General features: G+C 47.8%; 1 protein-coding gene and 1 long non-coding RNA gene across 10 annotated transcripts in view; one reads left to right on the top strand and one right to left on the bottom strand.

Annotated features, from left to right (window-relative positions):
* SLC22A23 (solute carrier family 22 member 23) overlaps positions 1-13,648 on the bottom strand; it is a 188,189-nt gene that overhangs the window by 41,018 nt on the left and 133,523 nt on the right. The window lies entirely within an intron of this gene.
* Positions 4,588-7,312, top strand: LOC144582044 (uncharacterized). The gene is made up of 2 exons (XR_013533805.1): positions 4,588-4,908; positions 5,237-7,312. It is a non-coding gene; the product is annotated as an uncharacterized LOC144582044 (long non-coding RNA).

Below are 13,648 nucleotides of genomic sequence, written 5' to 3'. Positions count from 1 at the left end.
CCCACAACTCAGGAGGCTGAGGCAGGAGAATTGCTTGAACCCAGGAGGCGGAGGTTGCAGTGGACCAAGGTCGTGCCACTGGACTCCAGCCTTTGCCACAGAGTGAGACCCTGTCTCAAAATGAAAATAAAAAGAAAAATGAAAAGAGCTAAGAATCAGAAATTAAGTAAAAAGGGTCTTTGATTGAATGCAGAAGTTACTCAGTCCACTCACTGAAAACACAGACTTGCTTTACAGAGGAGTGCCCAGGGTCTTCACTCAGACAACAGAATCCTTGAGGGGTAGGTCTGGAACCTGGGGCTGAAGGCCCCTAGACCAGTAGAGTTTTCTCTACATCATACCATGAATGCGGTATTGCTTACACAGCAGGAAAAATGTATTCTACAAAGAGTCTCACCCAAATTAGCTACACGAAAGTGCTGGTTCTTAGAGACTTATATGGAAAATGTGTTTATGTGGAGCTTTTCCCCAGTGGCATCATGTACACGATGTTACTATATCAAGGCAGGGGAATTTCTCTGTGTTTTCTTAATAGCACCACATCGTCGCTTCTCAAAGCTGAGTGTGAGCGCGCAGTTGAAGTCGGAGTGCCCTGTCTCCTGGGGCACCCGGCACAGCGCAGGGTAATTTATGATTTAACAGCAGTGTGTTGCTTGTGGTCTGCATTCCCACCTCTGCCCTCTTTCTTGGAGTGGAGATTTGGCTACGTTTCAAGCCCGTCTGATTTACACTTCACGGATCTGTTCTACATCCCTGTAACCTGAATAATTTCTCAGTAGAATCTGTAATTAAAACTCAATACTGTGAAACACTATGAGGTTGATCATTTTTCCTTGACGTCTAAAAATAAAACAAATTATTCCTCTATCCAGTTGGAGTCTCTGACATAGACAAGTATACTATGTTGGCTGCCTTCTTGCCAATTCACCTAACACTCCCTCTGATGAAATGCCAGCTTGGCAATTCTCTGTAAAGATGCACGTCTACCCTCATTAACATACTGTACTAGCACATTTACTCATAAAGAAAATATAGGAAGGAAGTAAGATGAACTGCCCATGCCTATTAATTTTACCCTCAAGTCATTCCTTTATTTGTTTTTCAAAATATTTAGTTTTAGGGTGACACCTGTGCAGACAGGTGTGTCTTCCTGTCTGTGGTTCCACGTGATGCCATTCACGGGATAAACATGTACTGGGCACCATCCACCTGCTGTGGATGAGCTGGCCCTGGAGATGAAACACACAGTGTCTGGGTCCCAAGGAGCTCACTGTCTAGTTGGGGCAAAAACGTGTAAATTAATAAATGCCGAATAAAGGAGGAGCTTCTATCAAATAGGCCTTCCCATCACAGAGTGGGGGACACAGAGCAGGGACCGGGGCAGGGAGGAGAATCTCCAAAGGCATTATGGAGATGAGATTTCCCTGAATGTGACGTGAGAAGGGCTGTCGGCTGCAATGAGGGTACTTCTGATCTCAACGGCTGATTCTAGCTGCTGACGCTTTGGGCTGTTGTCAAGCATCAGAGTGTTATAAGATTCTGAAGAATTGTAAAAAAATAATAAATTAAATGCTAAAGCTGAATTAAGTACCAGTTTGGGGAGTATCTTTAGTTTCTGGTTCAAAACTTTTGCAAAAAATATAAGCTTGGATTCTGTACATCATCTTCCACTTGGATTTTTTAAACGTTAGTTCTGTTTGGTATAAAACAATAAGGTGGCTTTCATTAAATGTCAGAATTTAGAGAGAAGGGATGAGTGTCATGAAATCGAATAGAGATAGGCTCTGAGGATGGTTAGACCCCAAGGTTTTCCTAAGGCAGATGAATTCTTGGAAAATCTCTCGAGAAAAAGTGTTTTTATAATTTAAATGACTATCCTGCTAATTTATCTGTTACAAAAGCTCAGAATCCTGTGTCTCTTTTGTCTTTCAAAGTGATATACACTGAGGGTCCAAAGTTCTGTTCTAGAAGAATCCTGGTGGGAATCTCCTGGGATCCCTGGGTTTGTGTGCCAATTTTGTAGCCTTGGGCAAGTCGCCTTATTCCCCAGGCCTCAGTTTCCCCACATCTGTAGACCAGGGGGGACGGAGGGCTAATGCTCGCTGTCACCTCCTTCTGAAAGGTGAAGACGCTGCTCCTGGCAACACACGCAATAAACGCACTTATGCCGCTTTTGGCTTTTGCCAGACCAAATGAAGTCAGTGCCTAAACGCCTTTGGAGTCAGACCTTTCATGATTAACCATCTCTGAATATATAACAATCAGCATACATTTAAAACATGCCTCAATTCATATTATAAGCGGATGAATACTTAGAGTCCAGTTACAGATTTACCTACAACCTGTAATCTTCAATGTAGCTGGGTTAACTTTCTCCCTCCATCTGCACCTTTCACTCATTTATCCGTAGAAGCAATTATCAGGCTGCAGAAAATATAAGGCACGCAGAACCTTAAAAATATAATGTGGTAGGGGGATGAATGTGGCATTTTCGCAAATGGTTTTTTAAAAGTTTGATGTTGTAAAACAATGTGAGGAGGTAAGTGGGCAGACGAATAGGGGACTCTTGCTTCTGCTTCTACGCCGAATTTTATTGACAACTATGTTGGCAGCCTCACCTCCCAACAAAACGAGTCACGATACCTTAAGCAATTCTGATGGCTGAGGGAGGCTGTCCCGATTGCACTCAGGACTGCCACTCTTTAGGTACTGGCCGTGTGCTCTGCCAGAGGCCCTAGGGCCAAGCAGACGGGTGGCTGGGTCCCTGCTGCCCTCACTCCAGCATATCAACACCCTAGCAACTGGCCCTGGACACCTGTCAGCAGAGGCCTACCCACTTGGCCTCTGTCAGTTGCCAAAAGCCCAGCCCCACCACCCCACAAAGTGCACGCACATGCACATCTGTACCTGTGCACACATGCACACGGAGACGCACGCTGGCTGCGCTCTGCCCGTTTCAAAGCTGCAGTACATCTCAAGCTGGCCTGGAGCGACCTCAGCTTCCTGGTGGGAGCAGGGTGGTGAGATGGACTCTTGGGGCACATCTTAGCATGGGACAGGAAGGACGAAGCCTGGCACTGGGGACAGCAACACTGGCCTCCAGAGCAGAGGCTGGATGCTCCCTTCCCGGTCCGCAGGAGTCTCTCCACTTCTACTTGCAGGCATTTGTGTTGATGCAGGGGTTCCTATTGTCTTACACAATCTCTGAGGAGTGTAGCCTGAGGGATCCCTAAAATTCCATGCCATCAGCAACTCCCAAAATACCAACTTACAGAAAGCATTCCAATCTCACTTTTACTTGCTCCATTTTCATGACTGAATATGGGATACCATTTCATTTCCACATCTGCCTTTTGTCAGTATTACCCAATCTTTCTCCCATCTAGATAGTTCACAGGCAAACAAGATTTGACCCAAAATTTTTTTTGATGTTTCCTATCAAATTGATTATCGGATAACTTGTAAAAATAATTATTGCCTATTGCCTCAAGCTCCCAGTTTCATGACTGGCTCTTCCATTTTCCTTGGAGGACAGCATTTTCCTGCGTGGTTTAACTGCTGCTATAACTGAATTCAGTTTCCCTCCTCTCATGCAGGGATACCACAGCACTGACTCTTTCTGTAAAGAGTCTCTTTGTATAATACAGAATTTTGCCCCTTTTTAAAAATAAAACTGTTTTTGACAGAGGTGTTGTGTCTGTCAAGTGTGTTTGGGCAAGAAAAAAAGGCTGATACCTGCTGGATTATGTATGTATAAAAATTCTTAAAGGGTCTTTTAAAAGTCATTTCAGGCCAGCAGCAATGGCTCACGCCTGTAATCCCAGCACTTTGGGAGGCTGAGGTGGGTGGATGACGAGGTCAGGAGATCAAGACCATCCTGGCTAACATGGTGAAGCCCCATCTCTACTAAAAATACAAAATATCAGCCTGGCATGGTGGGGGGTGCCTCTAGTCCTGGCTACTTGAGAGGCTGGGGCAGGAGATTCGCTTGAACTCAGGAGGCAGAGGTTACAGTGAATGGAAATTGTGCCAGCCTGGAGACAGAGAAAGACTCTGTCTCAAAAAAAAAAAAAAAAAAAAAAAAAAAAATTCATTTCAACAATAAAAAGAAGCAAAATGAATTGATCAACTTAATGTATTTTTATTAAGCCCCTTTTAGGGCAGGTGCTCAATAAAATAGCCATGGGGACTCGGCAACACTGCATCTCTCTGTGCCTCAGATGCCTCATCTGTACTGGAGGCCATCCTTGTATCTACCTCAGAGGGTCTTCAAGCAGATTTAAGGAGCTAAGTTACGTAAAGCTCTTAGCAGTGTCTAAGAAATAAACCCTGAAGAGATGCTAAAAATCGGTATTATTTCGATCAAAGTATCTTTAATAGTATTTAAAGGAGCCACAAAATTATGGCTATTTACATATTGGAATTGTATTTTTTTAAAATGAGGCATTCATCTAACCTGAGGTCATTTAAATGTTTTATAATAGCTTTCCTTTTGAAATTAAAAAATACTGAAACTCCTTTTAGCATGTCCATTTTTTTCTAAGAGTTTCTACAGAGCCAGCTTTGGGAGTGCCCTCCTCCCGGCCAGTGTCCTTTAGGGCAGCGCACGCTCACGTCCTCCACACTGAAGTTTAGCTCTTCATTTGTCGGTTCTGTTCCTTACTCTCCATGTTACGCAGTGCAGCTTGATCCGTCTCTAATTTCCTCGTGATTTCCCATATGACTTATTTTCTTCTTCTTACTGCTTTTCCAGGTGCTTTTGACAATCACGCTGATTGCCAGTAGTTCTTTCCTCTCGTCACAGTGAAATTCCAACCGAACAGAGCGCAGTTAATAATTCACCAGCCTCACACACTCAGCCCTTTGCATTTCTTTCTCCAGGTGTTTCATGCAAGACACACACATTAGGTAGGCTCCAGGTGACAATCTTTTTCTAATAGCTATGTGCCTGATTAAAAGCCCTGGGGGAAAGTAGAAGAAAACTGTACCCACATGCTTCTGGCAGGCTTGGAGGGATGGGTTTGGGTGTGGAAAGCACTTTGCCAGCAAGATGCCTCCTCTGTGCCTGTGGGGAGGTCAGGAAAGCAGGCTGGGCAAGGCTTCCCTTCTCTGAGCCTGGAACACTGCCGTGACTGAAGACTCCACAACGTGCCTGCACGTGTGTGTGTCCCCACAGCACGGAGGAAACGCGTAGAGCCAGGACCCAGCTTATTTTACTTTCTTTCATCACTTCCAGGAATACATATGACTTCTGCTGTCTGAGACGGTCAGGACATCCGCTCCCATCGTGGAATTGGACAGGACCATCAGATCTCACAGACCCTTCGAGGATGACATCAGTTTCATTTCACTACAGAATCTCGAACCCTCTTTCATGTATGAAAAGTGTGTGTTCTACGCAGCTAATTCATAGGATCTTCTTTTGCAACTTACCATCCTTTTTCAAAATATGTTAGGTCCTATGTGTGCTTCCCAAACAGCACAGCTCAGCAGCATCTCCGGAGTCCTTCTTAAAACACAGGCTGCCAGGCCCACCACAGAGGTTTGATTCAGCAGGCCTGGGACTGGGGCTGGGGCTGGGTGTGAGATCCGGGTGTCTAACAAATGCCCAAGTGATGCTGATGTTGCTGCCTTAGGGACTGCACTTTGAGAACCACTGACATTTGAAAAACAGTTTTTAATGCTTTTCCCACACTTGTGAGTGATTTGGTGAAGCTTTCTTCACTTCTTGGTTTCCCCACTTACAAACAGGAATAAATCCCCCAACCCCCAGTTCCTTGGATCCAGGAAGGGCTAAGGAATTCGAGAGTACTATGGTGAATACATCTTCACACAGAAGCAGTGTGCAGCTGATTTGAGGAAAAGCGTATCTCTAAAAAGTTAAGACGCACTCAATTAGCCGACGTCACAGTGCCTGTGTCTGCCACAAGGGAGGCATAGTATGTCCAAGTGCGATGTCTTCTTTCCTTGCCCCACTGCTCCACGAGGGCAGGGCTGTCTGCCTTGCTTACGATGACACCTCCACCCCTAGAAAATACCGCTTTAAGCACTCACATGTTGGGCTGAGAGCCCTCACTGGGGTGCTTGTTGAATTAACATAAAAATCCTGCACCTACTCTTAGAGCAGATGAACACATTGTTTTTTAAGAGATGGGGTCTTGCTCTGTCACATGGGCAGCAGTGAAGTGGCACAATCATAGTTCACTGCAGCCTTGAACTCCTGGGCTCACATGATCCTCCCCTCAGCCTCCTGAGTAGTTGGGACATAGGAATGTACTCCCATATCTGGCTAATGTTTTAAATTTTTTGTAGAGATGGGGTCTCACTGTGTTGCCCAGGCTGGTCTTGAATTGCTCTGCTCAAGTGATCTTCCTGCCTCAGCCTCCCAAAGTGTTGGGTACAGGCATGAGCCACCACGCCCAGCTGCAAATTTTTGCGTTATAAATGATACTGTGTACTCAGTACCCTTAATTCACCTGATGAGCAAAGGTGATGCAGGCACCAACGTTTTGGGAGAGTGGCACTCACATCTCCATTATCTCTAGAAGCCTTTACTTCCTGTGACTTCCTCTAAATCACTTTAGATAAACACCACGTGGGCAGCTTCTCCAGCAGCCTTCTCCCTCCTTTGTCATTCCTCAACAGTGAATTCCTGTGCAGGAAAACTGATGTCACCCTGTCCCACATATTACCTTCCTGATCTTCCACGCTGCAGTTTTCTAGGATGTTCTAACATATTGCAGATCTGGACCTCCCTGTCCAGCCTCTGGGTACATCATGCTGTTGCCACTGCCACCTCTTCCTGCCAGTGCCTCCACTTTGGGTCACTTCATTCCAGAATCCTGGAACCCTGTGGCTACTGCATATTAATTAAGCCTCTGTATTTTCTGTTTGTCCTAATGTTTTGACGGTGTCTTGCAGAAGGACTCCCAGCTGAGCGGGGAGCTCTGTCATTAAGCCATACACCTGGTGCAGGCTGCGGACACTCAGAAGGGGCACCTTTCCCCAGTGTGTACAATTTCAGAGAGGCAGCCCTTGCACCCAGCTCCCTCTTCCATCTAGGCACCCCCGGCCACTTATCTTCCCAGCACATCTAAGCGGAAATCCTCCCAGATACTCCCAGATGTTCCCTTCTTCTGGTGGTTTGGATCTTGCATCTGCCCCCAACCCTTCACTTGTTGGCTGTGACCCTGGAAGGATTTCACGTTTATTCTGGAAGATGTATCAGTCGGTATGACTTTCTTCTAGATGAGCGCTGAAGTCCCACTGCTCTTTACTGAGTGATAATAAATACCTGAGGAAAATGACTAAAGGTGCCTTTCTCTTCAGGCATCTGCACCCATCAGTGGAATTACCGCTTTGACCGGTTTACTTTCAGTTGAAAAACATTCACAAGTACTCTCTCCTCTGCTGCTCTTCCTTCACAACTAAGTGCTCAAGTTTGACTCTGCAAAGCACACAAGAGTACCAATGCCCAAGCACATGCCCTCCCACTCTCTGGCCACCGGCTTCTGCAGCTCTTCCTTCACCTAAAGCTCAGCCGGTCCTGCCACAGTCCAGAAGGCTCAACATATTATAAGCATCCCCCAGCAGCTCATGCAATGACACTGCTCGCCTATCTTGGTTCCACTTGCTGGGGCATAAATCATTCATGCGTCCCATTTTCCCCGCGTCACTGGAGAGCTCCTGTGCTCACTGCATCCCTGCCACATCTCTGCCCAGTCTCTGGGTGCATCACGCTGCTGCCTGGCCAGTGTCTCCACTCTTGGGGTCACTTCAGTCCAGAATTCTGGAACCCTGAGGTTGCTGCATATTAATCAAGACTTTGTATTTTCTGTATTTCCTAATGTTTTGACATCTGGGGCCTTGCTGATTCTAGAGAGAGTGTTCCTCCCATGGTTGGCTAATTCCTAGACAGAGCAAAAGATTCACCTGCAAGTGCACTTTTCACATGCAAACCAACCCATCCAGAGCCGACACCCCAACCACTTTCTGCATTGGGCTCTCACATGTGGGCCATTATCTACCTGCCCCAGTCACCCAGGGGCCAGGTTCCAGACCTGAGGGACAGCCCTATGCCCACGAGCTGCAGAAATGACCAAACTACCAAAACTAAACCTGTGCAGCCTGCCTCACCTGCTCCTCCTGCAGAAACCACAGTAAAGGCTCCTGCCCACATTTTCCCCTCACCGGCGGCCTCCTGACCTACCCTGGTGCTTCCCAGGAGGCCCTGTGTAGCCCAAGTGCCCCCTTTACCTGGGAACTGAGAGTAACAAATGATCTTTCAATGGCAATTGTCTCCTGGCCTGCTGACCTCACTCTACCTGGATCATAAGAAAACCATATCTTAACACAGGCTGCAGCCTCAGTCAAACCTCTTGCTCCCCTCAAGCTGTCACTCTCCATAGTAGGATGGCAGGAGAGGACTTCAGGCTCCAGCCCTCCTGAGCTTCCATGTTTCTTAGAGCTCTGGCCTCCCCATCTCAGGAAACGGACCCAGCTGCCGTCTCTGCCTCCTCTCTCACCTTGATAGTCACCCAGATCCATCAGCAAGCCTCACCAGGATCACTCTCAAAACATCTCTCGAATCAGCCCTCTGCAGGTAACACCTGGCCTTCCCAAGTGCAGGCACCAGGACATCACACAGTCCAGCGTGCACACTGCCTCTGTCCCGGGCCTCGCCCGGCTCCATGCCTTCTCCAGAAAGCAGACAGATGGGTCCTCACAGAGCCCAATACAGGGCATATGACCAACCTGGGCATACAGCAGCCTGCTTAAGACCCTCCAGTGCGTCTTATGTCTTTGTAGAAAAAGCCTGTGCTCCTCAGGCCCCATAGGGTCTGACTCCACCTGCCTTTCTGAGTCAGCTTCCATCCCCGTCTTGTCCACCATGCTCCAGCCACGCTGGCCATCCTCTCCTTGTTCCAGGATAAGCTGAGCAGAAGCCAGCTTTTGCCTTGGCTGTTCCCATTCGCCTAGGACTCTTTTCCACCCAGAAGTTTGTGTGACTTTCTCTTGCCAAATATTTAGGCCCCAGCATGAACATTGGCCCCTCAGAGGGGTCTCTCCTGACCACGCTACTTGGTGTGTAAACGCTATTTAAAAGCATGTTTGGCTGGGTGCGGTGGCTCATGCCTGTAATCCCAGCACTTTGGGAGGCTGAGGCAGGCGGATCACGAGGTCAGGAGATTGATCACCCTGGCTAATGCAGTGAAACCTCATCTCTACTAAAAATAGAAAAAGTAGCTGGGCGTGGTGACCTGTGCCTATAGTCCCAGCTACTTGGGAGGCTGAGGCAGAAGAATCGCTTGAACCTGGGAGGCGGAGGTTACACTGAGCCGAGATCGCTGTGGCCATTGTTACCAGCCTACATGACAAGAGTGGAATGCCATCTCAAAAAACACAAGGCATGTTCCTCGTGTTTGTGAGTATGCGGTCTTTAGGCTCCCGCCCACCTCTGCCCCACAATGTGCTTTTCAGGTGATCGGGGGCTCACTCTGGAGACGTATCTAGAATGCCTGGCATCGGGGAGAGCATGAGGTGGTGTGGCTGCTTAACAAATATCAGCTCCCTTCACATTCCTATATCTTCCACAGTTCCTGAGAGGCACACTCCCCAGTCTATAGGTTTTGGCCCTCAGGGGGGTTTCCCCGTGGATCTGTGAACTTTGCCTGTGAGCTCACCTTTAAAGAGTCCTGAATGCCTCTGTGGGAGGCTCTGTTTTGGACCCTGAGGGGTCCAATGAGCTTCATGGGTTCTTCCATTGATATTTAGCCTCAGGGAGCACCTGGAATTTGGAACACACAGCCCTGTGTGGTACAGTCTTCAAGGCTCCAATTTCTTCAAGTGAATCTTTCTCTGCCCATGGTCCAAGGCAGTCTGCCAGCTCTGGGCTGAGTCCCTGTGGCAGGCAAAGATCTCCCAGTCCTGTGGCCATTGACAGTTTTACCTCCTGGCTTGACTGAAGGAGCTCAGTTCTAACTAAATCAGAGGCCTGGGAGCTCAGTGCTAGCCCCCACAGGTGTTCAAACCCAAGCTCCTCACACTCCTCTCTGGTGCAGATGCCCTGGGAGCTGCCTTGGTGTCTGCTCCTGCTGGGATTCCCTCCTTGGTTTGACCCCTGGGGACTTCCCTTTCTTCTTCTTCTTCTTTTTTAAAATAATATGGAGTTTTGTTCTTGTTGCCCATGCTGGAGTACAATGGTGTGATCTCAGTGCATCACAACCTCCGCCTCCTGGATTCAAGCAATTCTCCTACCTCAGCTTCTCGAGTAGCTGGGATTACAGGCGTGCGCCACCACACCCAGCTGATTTTGTATTTTTAGTAGAGATGGGGTTTCTCCATGTTGGTCAGGCTGGTCTCAAACTCCTGACCTCAGGTGATCCACCATGTCGCCTCTCAAAGTGCTGGGATTACAGGTGTGAGCCACTGTGCCTGGCCTGGAACGTCCCTTTCTTGCACTGGAGCTCAGCGTCACACTTGTAAAAAGCGCTGTATTGTATCCAGCATTTGCGGGTGTGTGTGGAGGGGTCATGTCTGTTCAGTCTGCCATCTCCACCAGAAGATCCCTTCTGGCCAGTCCCAACACTTTTGTCTTTACTGTCCCTACCCAAAGAAGCCACCCCTTGGGGACTGTGCCTTGTGTAGCTTGGTTTCTAGTCCTTGTTAATGTACGTGCTCCCTTGTCTGCTCTTCAGAGACACAACCCTCCGAAACACCCTGGGGCATGCAATAAATACTTGCTCATTAAAGGAAGGCAAGCAACTTTCAATATTTTGCCACCAACAGCTGGTCATGCTGGCTGGTGCTACAGCTCACCCCCTCTCCCCAGCGGGCCACTTCATCCTGTCAAGTAACAGAACCCAGCAGCAGATGGGAGGAAGACTATAAAAAAAAGAGTAGGCAATGACTGGCTTTTAAAGCCAACAATTCTAGAGGAGCATTTTAAGGCTGGTAGGCAAAGGTGGTTTACATTTCTCACCATCAATGTTTTTAACCTGGCCCCATTACACCCAGACTCCTATATATATTAAGAGGATGCAATAACAGTAACAGCAGTGACTAATATTTAATATTTATGAGTATTTATAGAGCAGACATGTACTAAGCACCTTAATAGTAATATAAACATGAAAATAATTATGATTATCATGGCGGTTAACATACACATGGCAGTAAGTGACAGGCATCATTCTAAATGTCTCATACATTAATTCACTTCCTCCCAACCCCATTATTGACCATGATGACTCAGCTGGTGAACTCGAGGCACACAGAGATTAAGTGACTTGTTTAGGGTCACACAGCTATTAAATGGCAGAGCTCCAGGCTCCATGTCCGAGCCTCCCTTCAGACTGTGCCTCCGTGCATGTGTTTTCCACGCATTATTTCAGACTTCAAAACAACCCCATGAAGTAAGAACTATCATGATCCACTTTTTACAGAGATGACAAAATGGGGGCTCAGGGAGGTGTGCAGCAGGCTGAACGCAGCACAGCCAGTCGCTGGGCCAGCTCTACCCAGACTGCAAAGCTGGAGCTGTAAGTGGGAGGCAGAGCACCTGGGAACCACTGTCCTCACGCACACACAGGCACATACATGCACATACACATACACGCACTTACACACACACGCACACACATTTACTTCTGCAAGTCCCCTAGATGCCTTTTCAAAAGCTATACAATTTGTTTTGTTTTGTTTTTGAGACAGTTTTGCTCTTGTTGCTCAGGCTGGAGTGCAATGGCACAATTTCTGCTCACTGCAACCTCTGCCTAGTAAGTTCAAGCAATTCTCCTGCTTCAGCCTCCCAAGTAGCTGGGACTACAGGCATATGCCACTATGCCCGGCCAATTTTTGTATTTTCAGTAGAGATGGGGTTTCACCATGTTGGTCAGGCTGGTCTCAAACTTCTGACCTCAAATGGTCCACCCACCTTGGCCTCCCAAAGTGCTAGGATTACAGGCATGAGCCACTGTGCCTGGCCTATGATTTGTTTTTAAAACTGTGTATTTCAAAGAATTTTGCTGAGGTTTTAGAATATATTTAAATAAATGAATACCTTACCTTGCCGATCAATAGACCTCAATATGTTTCTAAAGTTAAAAAACAAAAACAAAAACCCAGCCCTTCTCATACAGGTCAGCCCTGCACAACTGGAGCTGCTTCAGAAAAACCTTCTCTGCCATGTCTCCCCGTCATGTGTCCTCCTGCCTGGGACAGGTGGGAGCAGAGCCTGGGTGAGGGAAACAACCCTGTCTGCCCTCCCAGGAGTATGAGTTGCCAACAGGGTGTGCTCTGTTCTCCCAGCCTAGGAGAGAACCCTGGTACAGGCCAGCAGCAGAGGAGGTGGCAGAGAGGATCTGCTGGGGTGGGGACGACGGATGGAAGCTGAGGGAAGATGGGCCTGCTGGGGAGAGGGGGTGAGCTGTAGCACCAGCCAGCATGACCAGCTGTTGGTGGCAAAATATTGAAAGTTGCTTGCTTTCAGCATACTTAATGCTTTGGAATGCTGTATCTCTAAAGAAGAAACAAGGACTAGGGGCCAGGCAGGGGAAGACAGGAGCCAGATGTGACAACAGCCAGCCCGCTTCAGGTCCAGGCTCTGACATGAGCCAACGGGGGTCGGGGGACCACAGTTCTGTCCTCTGTACGATGGGCTGCTGAGATATGGGGGGGGGAACAATTTATTATGACAAAGTGCTTGCCATCTGTACCTGGTACATGAGGAAGCACAGAACAGCATTTGTTAGATAAATCGGTGCCCTTGAACTCTGAAACAGCTAAGTCCAGCAAAAGCCACCAAAAGGGAAGGGGTAGAAAGGCTTCCTTAGGAGATAAAAGGAAGAGAGCTGCCCACTCCATCCTTATCCAGGGAAACTACTGCTCATTCTCTGCCCCTTAAGGCCCTGTTGGGGCACAAAGGCTGTTCTAGAACACACCTGTGTCATGGGAGGGGTCTGGACGTCTGACTTCAGACAAGAACTGGAGGGGGCCCCAGCAGAGGAGCCCCATTCTGGCAGCTGTGGCTGCTGAGTGGACTCTCTGGCAGGTGACCTCTTCCCAGCCACTACTGCTGGCCCCATGCTGCTGCCAAGGTCCTCACGATACAGGGAGCGAGACCCAGGCTCTTGAGGAAATGCACCTGCACCCTGTGGTACATCTACTACCAGGGAGGGGATGGGGACAATACCACTAAACCAAAAGGTAGGTGCTTTCTTCCCTCCCAGGCACCTGAGCAAAGGAGGCTCGGCTCCAGAGAAGCCTTAAAAAAAGGACACGGCTGACTGCAGGGCCAGAAAGTTGGTTTTCTTTGTTGACTAAATAGTAGCAATACAGTGTCACGTGCATAATCTACTTGTAGGTGAGGTGAGAGTATCAGCATGGAGGGGGATAGGAAGGAAGGGAAAGGAAGAAAAACAGCATTTATAAAACGGTAAAACAATCATTTTTTTGGTAATTATCTCTCTATCCATGGAGCAGTGGTTTTTAACCTTGACTCAACATTAATTCCCTAGTGAGTTTTTTTTAAAAAACCCAGTTGCCCTATGAAACCCCCTATACCAGTGTGTTTAGTGTTCCCCCCCCCCAAAACTAGCAAATAAAAACATTTAAGGTTACTCTTAGTTCAGAAACACACATTGGACTG

Source organism: Callithrix jacchus, chromosome 4 (assembly GCF_049354715.1).
Source record: "Callithrix jacchus isolate 240 chromosome 4, calJac240_pri, whole genome shotgun sequence".
In the NCBI taxonomy this organism is placed as follows: domain Eukaryota; kingdom Metazoa; phylum Chordata; class Mammalia; order Primates; family Cebidae; genus Callithrix; species Callithrix jacchus.
This window is presented reverse-complemented; position numbering and strand designations above follow the sequence as displayed.